Genomic DNA, 12,296 nt, shown 5'->3' on the forward strand with positions numbered 1-12,296 from the left:
CCTGCTATCTTACATTAAATTGTATCTTTATTTATTTATTTATTTATTTATGCCTTTCAAAATTGAATTCTAAGAACTGATTCATGATCTTCAGAAGTCAGGGATTTGTAAGAAAAATACAAAATCTTAAGCAAACCTCATACATTGAAACATTAAGCTTATTCAATAATCTTGAACTATTGCTATTGTTATCAATATAATACAAAGTTATTCATCTATAATTTTTTGGGGGGGTTATCTAATTTTTAAAGTTGAATGAATGTGTCCAATGACAAGAATAACAGGAGTATTTTGAACCATAGATCTGGACATTTTTTTTCTATCTGTTCTCTATCAACAGAAACCAGAAGTGATTTTAGCATGTATAATTTTTTATGTAACACAAGGATTTTCTCCAAGGTTTTGCAGCAGACCGCTAAGTTGCTTGACCTGCTTGAGTGTGTCTCACTTGGCTAGAGATGCCTTGTCAAATCCATCACCTACTGATTGGAATAGATTACTGAGTTGATGGAGCACCGGGATTAGGCCCATCTTTCTGCAAGAGACTGTAATCATGATGAGAGGTTATTGTTGCCTGTGAGCTCAAAAGAGACAAACCACACTGCATGCAAGGATCAACTAGAGCTTTATGTTATGCAACACACATTGAAAAACAATACTAGTCACGACATATGCCACTAAGCTCAGTGAACATCAGAATTGTATTTTAGCACTCATAAAAAGTACAGCTAGAACATTTTAACAAAAATAATAAATTTATTTGGAAGGCTTCCAAATAAATTGTATCTATTCTTGAAACAATGGGTCTGCTTAATTGAATTCGATGTTTGATTTTTTGGCATTAGAGAACACAGTATCTTTTAAGGCAATATTTAATTTGATTTAAAATATAAATTATATTATTCTACTTGCAAAAATGAATATATAAATATGGAAAAGTATATTATATAACTATATAATTATGGGAACTTGGGCTTGGGAAAGCCAATATTCTTGGGATTTCACTAGGTTAAAAAACCAATGACAGAAACTTTTCATAAAACCAGGCTTTTTGAATGTTTTAATATAGGATGCATATATAGTTCCCTTTAAGGATATATTGCTTGTGTAAACTGTACCAACAGTAAAATGCATGTTATGGAGGATTTAAAATATGCTTTCACTGAGCTATCTCCATTAATGTGGCATTTTTTTTCTTTGACCTCTACAAAACTGATGTATCTGTTTTCTTTTAGTTCATAAATGAAGCAGGACTACTTTTTAAAATAAATTCAATTATACAGCAAGACCTTTGTACTCTAATTAAATAGGTGAAATATGATAAGTTTATATAGACATCTGATCTCTGAAAGGTATAAAGCATTACTTGTAAGTGACATCTCCTTGCACAATATTCTGATGACAGAAAAGCAAAAATCTTATTTTCCATATTGTCAGAACCATGGCAATACAGTAATAGAAAGGGGTTCTTTTAAACACAGGATTATATAACTGTATTTACTTTTAATACAAGAACCCTGATATTCCTACTCACTCAAAGAACAGCCACTTTTCTTATAGAGTAGAAACTTGGGAAATTTGGGTATTTTAAAAATGAAATATATTTTAAAAGATGAAATATATTTTTCACAATCACTCTGCAATTTCTAAATTTTAACATTTTGACATTATAGATAACATGAAGTATAATAAATAGTACTTAGTTTGGAGTCTGTTAGATATATTCTAGGAGATTTACATATATGTTTTCAAAATTATTCTTCCTTACCTTTATTTGAGGTAGACACATTATCTTTATTTCATAAATTGGGCAAATAAGGCTCAGAACACTTGTCCACAATCACAACTGGAAAAAAAAGGGGCCACAATTCAAGCCCAAATTAGTTCAATTGAATTTAACTGGAAGAAAAGAGCCAGATTAGAAAGATTAAAATGCTTCTCTTCTAGGCATCAGAGCTACTGCTTTTGCATGTGGCTAGATGTGACTGTCTGATAGGCATTACTAAAAAAGAGAGAATGAAATTACACTTAACCTACAGTTCTACTCTTGCCCCACTTTATATTATATATTGTGATTGACTTCGTTATTGTTCCCTTAAAATCTAAGACTAAACTATGCTTTTCAAAAGACTGGTGTTATGTCTTGTTCATTTTTGTATCTGTAGCACCTAACAGAATGCCTGGTTTACAGAAAAAAAAAAGTTATACAAATATATAAATGATTCATTGCATAAAAATGATTGTTTAATCTTAAAAGACTATAGAAGAGAACTCCCATAAAAATCCAGTCCAAAATTATGTATAAATATTCCATTTTTATAATACAAATCCAGTATTATTGCTAGAGCTGTTAATAAGAAATCAGCTACAGACCAGTGGCCACAGTGCTTGTTAGCTTTCCAAGTTTACTCCGCTCTGCCTTTTCTTGCCAGATGTATGTCACCTCTACTCTGATAGATACACCAAGTAGTGTTCTATCACTGAATTTTGTTTCCTGGAGAATATAACAGAAATAACAATCACTATGAGGCCCTTCATGGATTCAAGAATTCACTTATTGATTCACTTCATACATACAGGTACTAAGGATACAAATACAAATAAACTATGGTTCTTACTAATTATAAGCTCACAGTTTAACCATTGACAAAGCTTTCACAGGACCATAGTGCAATGGTCTAAATGCTATAGAAGTGAGTTCAAAGTGCTAAGGAAGAATGGAAGAGGGAATAACCAGAGATGATGTGTGAACTGGGTCTTGTGAGAAGGATATGAGTTTGTCAAAAGATAGGGGAAGATTAGGATGTTCTAGTAAAGCAGTTAATGATTAGGATTATCCTCACAGGTAGGCATTGGAGCCTAATAGGTGTGGATGCATCCCGACATGGATGGTATGACACTGTCTGCAGTAATCCAGGCTATACTCCAATGCTTGATGCCTTCCTGCTCCTTCTGCTTCTTACCTTGTTTCCTCTTGATTTTAGAACTTTGATTTCTCTTAAAACAGCTTCTGATCCTGTCAACTCCCATTACTGATGTTTCTGCAATGCTACTGTGTCAAAACCTCCTTGATTAGAAGTAAAAACAGACCCATTACCATGCAAGTCAGAAGCATATGCAATACTCTGCTAGACAAAATCTTTGTTCAATTCCATGTAACAGACAGTAGATCTCAGTTGGTCGTAGGTAAGCCATGTCCCTTTCTGGATCTTCATTTCATTATCTTAAAAATCATCTGTTCCAACTCTTCACTCAAATGTTACCTTTTCAATTAGCCTTAACCCAAACACTACATTCAAAAAGGCAAACTGATCTTGCCCTCCACTCTTTACACAGACACTCCAATCCCCATGACCTTGCTCTATTTTTGAAAAAAAATTTCCCTAGCATCTCTTATCTTTTAACATTCAATACTCAATACAATTTACCTACATATTATTATATACTAAAGAATTTATCCTCACCCAAAGAGAGATCCAGTCTGTACCCTAAGTTCCTGGGAAATAATCTCTAAGCCCTTGGAGCTTCCTACCTAGTAAGTGTCTGTGTTAACTCAACCCATGCCAGAAAGTCTAATAGTGTGATTTATAGTGGGGACTTTGAGTCACACAGTACCAGCTCAATCTCTATATGGCCTAGAAACTGAGGTGAGTCTTGTGGGCCGTTGACCATGTCTATGTGATGGGACTCCCTTAAAGACTCTGGACAGCAAGTCTCAAATGAGCTTCTCTCGTTGGCAATACTCTGTGCTTATTACTAGAGATCATTGCCAGTAGTTAACCCTGTCCATGACTACACTGGAAGAGGTAACTGGAAGGTCCATATATAGAACCCTCCTGGACTCTGTCCCATGCATCATCTTCCCTTGGCTGATTTTTTTTTCAAGATTTTATTTACTTATTTGAGACAAAGAGAGAGGGCAAGTGGGGGGAATGGCAGAGGGAGGAGGAGAAGGAGATTTCCCACTGAGCAGGGAGCCCAATGGAGGACTCCATCCCAGGACCCTTGGATCATAACCTGAGCAGAAGACAGACGCTTAATCAACTGAGCCATCCAGGGACCCTCCTTGGATGATTTAAATCTGTAATGAACCATAATCAGGAATATAATAGCTTTCAGTGAGTTCTATGAGTTTTTCTATGGATTTATCAAATATAAGAGTATCTTGCTCTCTCAAATTGCAATTGGTGTCAGAGGTGAGGGTGGTCTTGTGAACTAACTCCACAGTGAGGTTCATGTGTTATGTTCATGTGTTATTATTACTGATAATAACAAGATAATAATCCCTAGGTAATAACTGATAATAACCAGATAATAACCCTTCACTAGAATGGAAACTACATAAAGGCAGGGATCTTTAAATGTTTTGTTTACGCATCTATCCCAAACAATTAGAAGAGGGCTTGCACAGAATTTTATGATTTTGCCACATTACATCATCCAGTTTCCCACTTGAATTTATTTTCAAATAGAGGAGTGCCAAATGGATTAGAGACTTTTGGAGAATGCAGGCAGTTTTAAAGGAGGTTTCTGAATTTTGCAGTATTTATAGAAGTTGAACAAAAAGAATGGGCTTGAGAGAAGGCTCACTGCACTTCTCGCCACCTTTGTCTGACTTACTGCTAGGTTAACCTTTTTCCACATTTGAATCATAATGAGTGAGCATAAATAAATACATAATTGTCAGTAGGCAGAAGGATCAGCAAAGAGAGATTCAGAGAAAAGTAAGCAGGCATAAGCACGACCATGTCACTCCAGCACCTAAACAAGTGTTACTTCCCAGATAGGCCACTGAGAATTTTTCCCAAGGAAGGCAGATGCTTTGGACCCTTTGATAGTTTTAAATTGCCTTTCTTTGTGCAGGGATTTAGCTAAGCAGGTCTATAGAATTTCAAAAGAGGAAATGTGAACTTAAAGCCCAAATCAAAGATGATTCACTTGTCTTGGTCTATTGATTTCATATGTTCATAGAAAGGAGATTTTTTTTTAAGGCTGTTAATCTTGTTCATATTACATCAATAGTGTAAAGGCTGAGAGAGCACCAGGGATGTTTAGAAGCCAATTCTATGACATCTAAATTACTCTGCCTAATAAAATGTCACAACATGTGTGCTTCTATGTGACCTCTGACCTCACCACTGCTGAGTCCATCTGTTTTCAGGTATATTTAAAACAATTTCCAAACATCTATGCTCTCAATAATAATTTTAATGAGTTATTTAGATAACTTACAGAGATAGAAGCATTTTAATTTGGCTATCACTGCTACCTACACATGGCTGTGGTCTACAACTAACAACAGGGCATTTTCACTCATCTGACACATACTTATTCAACACTTGTGTTCCACTTCTTTAGTAATTATACTAATTTATACCTTATCACTGAGGGTACAATAATAAAAACATACCCTTTTTTAAAAAGGTGAACCTTTTAACTCACTATATCTATCCAGTAAAAATCCTTCTGATTTTATTTTCTAATATTTCTCTATTTGTGTGCCCTCTACTCAATTTATACTGCCATTGTGTTTTTTCTGGAAATCTTTGATTCACATCTGCCTGGATTTTTGCCTGAGAATCACATTATTGTGACAGAGATGTTTTGAGCCTGGTTCTTTCAATGTAGTTATTTGGCAGCTGTGAGGTTTTACTATTACTACTCAGATATGGAGGTTTGGACATAAAACATTTTAGGTCTCCTCAGTAAACATACTTAGCCAAAAAGTGTAAATCAACTCCCAACCAGAGATGCAATGGCCAGGAATATAAAGAGCATGCAGCATTTTGGCAGAAATGTGGCATATCCAATGATAGGAGACCACTGAAATAACTGGTTATCTTGATACTCCTGAGCCCAATTGGAAGGCAACAAGGCAGGCAGTGAGCAATGAACCAGAAAATGAAGAAAGGACACGGTAACACAGTTGACAGGGAAATCAGCCATTTCTTCCACATCCTAAGATATGCAAACCATTTTACCTGCCAATAAACCCAATGAGGCTTTGGAGATGGGCTAGGGACATGGAGTGCTAGCTAATTCTCTGTTGAGGGTAGGTATTAACAATGCAAGGTGGGGTGAGTTTTTCACTCATAAAGAGTTTCACTCATAAGAGTTTCCAAAGAAATTTCCAGTAGATAAATGCAAACTATATACAGAAAACTCAGTGGTGCACATTGCTTCTGATGTGTCAGAAGATAAAGGCTTACACAAAAGCACAGGGCTGGAGTATGTTAGAATAAAAATCCCAACAATATTTAAAAGTCCTTTACTTTTCTTGTTAAGAAAGAACTATTGGACAAGAATGAAAGGTAATACTATGTGTATTTTAGTGAGATTTTCATAAGATGAAAGTGCCATCTAGAAATAAGACTATGTCAACAATTGGGATTTGTCCATTTAAGGACCTGAGAGCCATTTTCCTTGTGCAGAGAAGAAAGGAAGCATCTTTGGGCAATCCTGAGTGAGCAGCAGCAGCCCACAAAAGTTTGGCCATAGGTGACTAACCTGAAAGAAGTCCTTGAGGGGGCATGGGATGTGAAGATAAGTTTGACAAGATCAGTCATGTCAGGAGGGGGTCAAAGTGTCTCAGGTCCATCTTCTCAGGTCCACCACATGGTCATTTCTACTCTAGAACCCTTCTGCTTTATCAATCACTACCCAGAAAATGAAGCATAAGTCCTCTCTGTACTTGCATTTTCAAATCTATCTGGAATTGGTGTTAATCTCAATGCCAAGAGAGAGCCTAGGTAAACATCTGAGTGCAAGGCTCCCTTTCTCAAGAACCCTTGTCACCTATTCCCTGTTGATTCTGCCTCTGACTCTTCAACTTCCCATAACCTAGACAATTTGTGTCACTTACAGGGGAAGGAAATTTTTCTCTGAGCTGCCATGTTTTAGTAGCTTTGAGTTCCCTTGGGTCCTATGATTTGGAAACTTAACCTTTATTCCTCTTTTCAGCTGTAACAAACTTTCCCTAAGGCATGGATGTGGCAAGTTCTGGCTCCTGACCAAGTGGGGAATAGGTCAGGTTTATAGAAAATATAAAGAAAAGGGATGCCTGGGTGGCTCAGTTGGTTAAGCGTCTGACTTTGGTTCAAGTCATGATTTCATGATCTCGGAATGCTGGGATTGAGCCCTGCATCATGCTCCCTGCTCAGTAGGGAGTCTGCTTATCCTTCTCCCTTGCCCCTCCCTCTGCTAGTGTGCACTGTCTCTCTCTCTCTCTCTTTCTCAAATAAATAAAATCTTAAATTAAAAAAAGAAAATACAAAGAGAAAAACCACCAGGTACTATTTCAAAAATATTATCCATCACAGTGTAATGAACTCTTTCTGTCAAAGGGAAATTAAAGTACTTTTCCTATTGTCATAATAAATTATCAATAATTGTCATAATAAAAGAAAACTGGGAATAGCTCAGCTGCTGATGAGAAAAAAAATATGCACAGATTAGAAATATAGAGGGCTTTATCATCTCACCACACACCAAATTTTGTTAGTTATTTATTCATCCCACAAATACTTATTGAACACCTGAATGCCTGCTCTGGACCAGGTTACAGAGTCTGAGGATATAGCAATGTAAGAGACAAAAATACTCCCTGCCTTGATAGAGCTTACATTATTGTGGTAAGAGACAAAACTTAAGCAATAAAAGTAAATGAAATGTAGTATAACAATGTTAACTATTATGTAAAAAAGCAAAGAAGGGAAGTTAAAAAGTAAGAAATAATAGAGTTTTAAACATGCGCCAAAAAAAAGTTGCACTTGAATACTTGAATAAAGATGTATAAATAAAGTCAAAACAAAAGTGGGGAGACAGTCAAGTGAAGTATAAACAGTGATGATAACTATGGGTCACAATTATTGATCACTTACTACCCAATTATGCACTGTGTTTTAAATTTTACATATCCTATCTTGTGTACTCTTACAAACATCTTTACGACCCAAATATCATTATTAATTCTATTTACAGATGAGAAAAAAATGAGAATAAATTTCTAATTTCACAAAGATAGTTCATAGCAAACCTTGACTGTGAACACAGTACAATCTGATATAAAGTCTCTGATTTTGACAATAAAGCTCTATGTGTAAATATAGTAGTTATGCCTCACAGATTCTAAGGAAATATTCAGCCAATTCCTATACAGTCCTTATACTATTCACCAACTTGCTTAAATTAAGAAGACTGTTAAATGTCTTTATTACTCTGTTAATTGACCTTTCAGTTCATACAAAGTTTACCTAAGATCTATATACTAAAAGTCCTTTAATTTTGTCCTCCTTCTATGCTTTCTATTTTTAACTTAATGTGTGACCACGGTCTTGATTTAATCTGCTACCTCCTACTATTTTGAGGACCAGACACCTCCTTGACTCCTTTGTAATAAAAGACAAGAAAATTGTTTGCCCAATATTCTTACATTTTTTAGAGTATAGCATCACTCTTGTGCTCATACTGATTCCTGTTACATCATAACTTCAGTTTATAATTAGAAAATGTACATTATGAATAAAAATGTAATTATAGCAAAAGGGAAGACAGGGGTCAGAGAACTAAATTTTCCTATATAGAGTAGGCATCTAGTAATTTGACAAAAAAACTGGAAAAAGGCAACACTGTCTACAAAAACCAACTATTGAACACTTTAACTACATCACAAATACCTAATATAGATTGTTGAATTGGATTCTATTCTTATTTGCTTCAATACATATGGCTTCACTACCATCAATCCAAAACTTCTCTCTCTAGACCTGGGTTTCTCAATCTTGCTCCTATGGACATTTTGGGTCAGATAATTCCTTATTGCGAGGCCACTTTGCACACTGAAGCATGTTTCGCAGCATCCCTAGTATCTACCAGTTAGATGCCAGTAACACTTCCTTCAACTTGTGACAACCAAGACAATCTCCAACATTGCCAAATGCTACCTCACAGAAAAAAATCTTCCTAGTTAAGAATCACTACTCTAGACTAAGAAAAGCGTTGTGTTTGTGTTTGTAAACACAATGTGTGTGTGTGTGTGTGTGTGTGTGTCAGGTCTTAAAGATGGAAAAGTTTTAAAATAAGTCCATCTGAAAGCTATATGACAAAATGCTTAGAGAAAAGTCCTGTCATCACCATGTTGAGCAAATGGGTGCTTTTGCTAACCCTCACAGCAGCTTTTTCATGTGTTGTGTTCATTGCTATCAAAGTATCCAGTCTAGAAGGGTGGGTCAATCATCAAATCACCCCTATCACCTTAAAGTATTTATCTAGACTTCTTCTGAACAGGAGTATTGCTTGTCCACCAGCACCTGTGTATAAAAACTCAGCAGGTAGGGGAAATGATAGATTCATAAAACAGAGAAGGATCTCAGATACCCAGCCCACTTCTTCTTTTTTTTTTTTAATACTTATTGTATGTATTTATTTTTGAGAGAGAGAGAGAGAGTGAATGTGAGCCGGGGCAGGGGCATTGTGGTGAGGAACTCAAGCAGACTCCACCGTGAGCACAGAGCCCTACATGGGGCTTTATCTCACAACTGTGAGATCATGACCTGAGCTGAAATCAAAAGTGGGATGCTTAACCAGCTGAATCACCCAGGTGCCCCCAAGTTCATTTCTCATCACCATGTTTATAGGAAAAGACACTGAGGTCCAGGAAATAGAGTGTGGAGCACTGTTTATTATGATAAACCTCAGTGATTCAGATACTAGTCTGAAACTCAACATTATAGACATAGAACAATACACAGACTTAGGATTGAGTAAAATGTTAAAAGTATACTCTTCAGTCAATTTTCAAGGTTTTAAAAGTTAAATAAGAGACCAGATACAAAATTAAAAATGTTTTTCAGATTGAATACACAAAAATTAAAGATACTATCAATGTATCTTTTGCTGCAGAATCTAAAAATTCACATTTGTTTTCTCTTTATAACATGTGATTACTTAATATCAACCAATTGGGAATGGTAGATTTCTGTTAATCTGCCTTATCATACTTATAAATTATGACTACCACATAAATTATTTGGAACTTGACAAAAACAATTGTTAAAATACTGTGACTGTATTACAAATACCTAAAATATATTTTTGAATTGAATGGGCTCCCAGTAAGAACAACCAGATTGCAGTACCCACTCCAGAATCCTGTCTTAATAAAGCTCACTCCTGAGGCCAGTATTATCTTAGATCTTCATGATTCAATAAATATGATGCACCCAGTACATTAAACTGTCTGAAGCAGCAAGGCAGAAATTTGGGCTTGTTGTATTTTAATTCAATCACTCTTTTCTCAGTCCTATTCCTTTTCATGTACAAATAGCTCAGAAACAGATAAGCAATTCTATCTGCTAAGGAAATACCCAACCAAAGAATGATTTACCAATTTTTCATATGTGTAGCCACTCCCAATCTCTGAGTGGCTCTCTTGAAATCTTCCTCCTTGATTGAAGAGCTATATGCTACCCACATTATATCTGGTGAACATATTAATGTATGTCCTCAAGTTGGAGACTTGAACCACAATTCTGAGACAACAGTAAAAATTCCACTCAAAATTCTATAACAAAACCCTTACAGAAGTAAAGGGGGAAATAGATAAAACCATAAATAATTACTGTAGGAGACTTTAATACCCTTCTATCAGTGATATCTTTATATCTTGACCAAATATCTTGATAGAAGTGGGAAAAAATTAGGCTAGAATATCAAAGATTTGGATAAGACCATCAATAAACTTGAACTAAGTTAGATTTATATAGCACACAGAACTTTTATAATTCATACTTTTTACGACATATGTAACATCCAGGAGAGACTGCACTGTGCCATAAAACAAGTTTCAAAGTACTGCAATCATACAGAGCACACTCTTACTATAATGCGATTGAATTATAAATCAACAATAAGACATCTGGAAAATCTCAAGACATTTGGAAACCTACGGGTAAAGGAACAAATTGCAAAGAAAATCATACATACTTCTAACTAAATGTTAATGAAATATAAATTTCAAAAGTGTGGGAATGTTGTAAAGGCAACCTTAGGAGGGAAGTTTATATCTTTAAATGTGTATATTAAGAAAGAATAAAGCTACCTTTACAAGAAACTGGCAAAACAATAGGTTTCAGCACTTCTTGCTGTGAAGACCTTTTTTTTTTTTTTTTTTCCTATTGAATTGTCTTGGTAATTTTGTCAAAAATTAACATTTAAATTCAAGTTAGTTGGGACACCTTCATTTTTTAAGGGTTTTCTTCAAAGAACAAAAGTATTTAATGACAGGGCAACTTTGTAGTTAATGCTTGTGAGTTTGTATATAAGAAATCTTTGCCTATTATTCCAAGACAGCAAAGATTTTCTCCTACATATTTTCTTCATTTGTTACATTTAAATCTTGGTCCATTTCAAGGTAATGTTTCTGGTATGAGGTAAATGTTAATGTGATATAAAAATATACATGGATTTCAGCGCTACTTGTGAAAAACTTTTTTTCCTATAGAATTGGCTTGGTATTTTTGTCAAAAATTAACTGTTTTTATCTGTGTCTTTCTATTTCTAGGTTCTCTATTTTGTTCTACTGACCCATGTCTATGCTTTTACCAAAACTGTAACAAATAGTTCCTGCCTTAACTATTATAACTTTATAGTAATCTTTACTTTTTCTTCCAAGTTTTTATTTAAATTCAAGTTATTGGGATGCCTGGGTGGCTCAGCGGTCAGGCTCCTGCCTTCGGCTGAGGCCGTTATCCCGGGATCCAGGATCGAGTCACACATAGGGCTCTCTGTGAGGAGCCTGCCTCTGCCTCTGCCTGTGTCTCTGCCTCTCTCTCTGTCTCTCTCGGTCTCTCTCTCTCTCTCCTCTCTCATAAATAAAGTATTTTAAAAAGTATCTGTTTGTGGGCAGCCTGGGTGGCTCAGCGATTTAGCGCTGCCTTCAGCCCAGGGCGTGATCCTGGAGACCCGGGATCAAGTCCCACGTCGGGCTCCCTGCATGGAGCCTGCTTCTCCCTCTGCCTGTGTCTCTGCCTCTCTCTCTCTCTCTGCCTCTCATGAATAAATAATAAATCTTAAAAAAAATAATTAGAAAAATAAATTCAAGTTAGTTAATACATACTGTAGTATTGGTTTCAAGAGTTGAATTTAGGGATTCATCACTTACATATAACATCCAGTGCTCATCACAAGTACCCTCCTTAAAACTAATCATCTATTTAGCCCCTCCCCCCACCTTTCTCCCCTCCAGTAACCCTGTTTCTTCTCTATAGTTAAGAGTCTCTTATGGTTTGCCTCCCTCT

The 12,296-nt window shown here is 35.7% G+C and overlaps 1 long non-coding RNA gene across 1 annotated transcript; it reads right to left on the reverse strand.

Moving 5' to 3' along the window:
- Positions 1 to 271: 271 nt before the first annotated feature.
- LOC144321598 (uncharacterized) lies at positions 272 to 3,187 on the reverse strand. Its single transcript, XR_013387200.1, has 3 exons — positions 2,374 to 3,187; positions 1,769 to 1,846; positions 272 to 545 (listed from the first exon to the last, which is right to left on the reverse strand). It is a non-coding gene; the product is annotated as an uncharacterized LOC144321598 (long non-coding RNA).
- Positions 3,188 to 12,296: the final 9,109 nt, after the last annotated feature.

Source organism: Canis aureus, chromosome 10, assembly GCF_053574225.1.
Source record: "Canis aureus isolate CA01 chromosome 10, VMU_Caureus_v.1.0, whole genome shotgun sequence".
Lineage (NCBI taxonomy): Eukaryota > Metazoa > Chordata > Mammalia > Carnivora > Canidae > Canis > Canis aureus.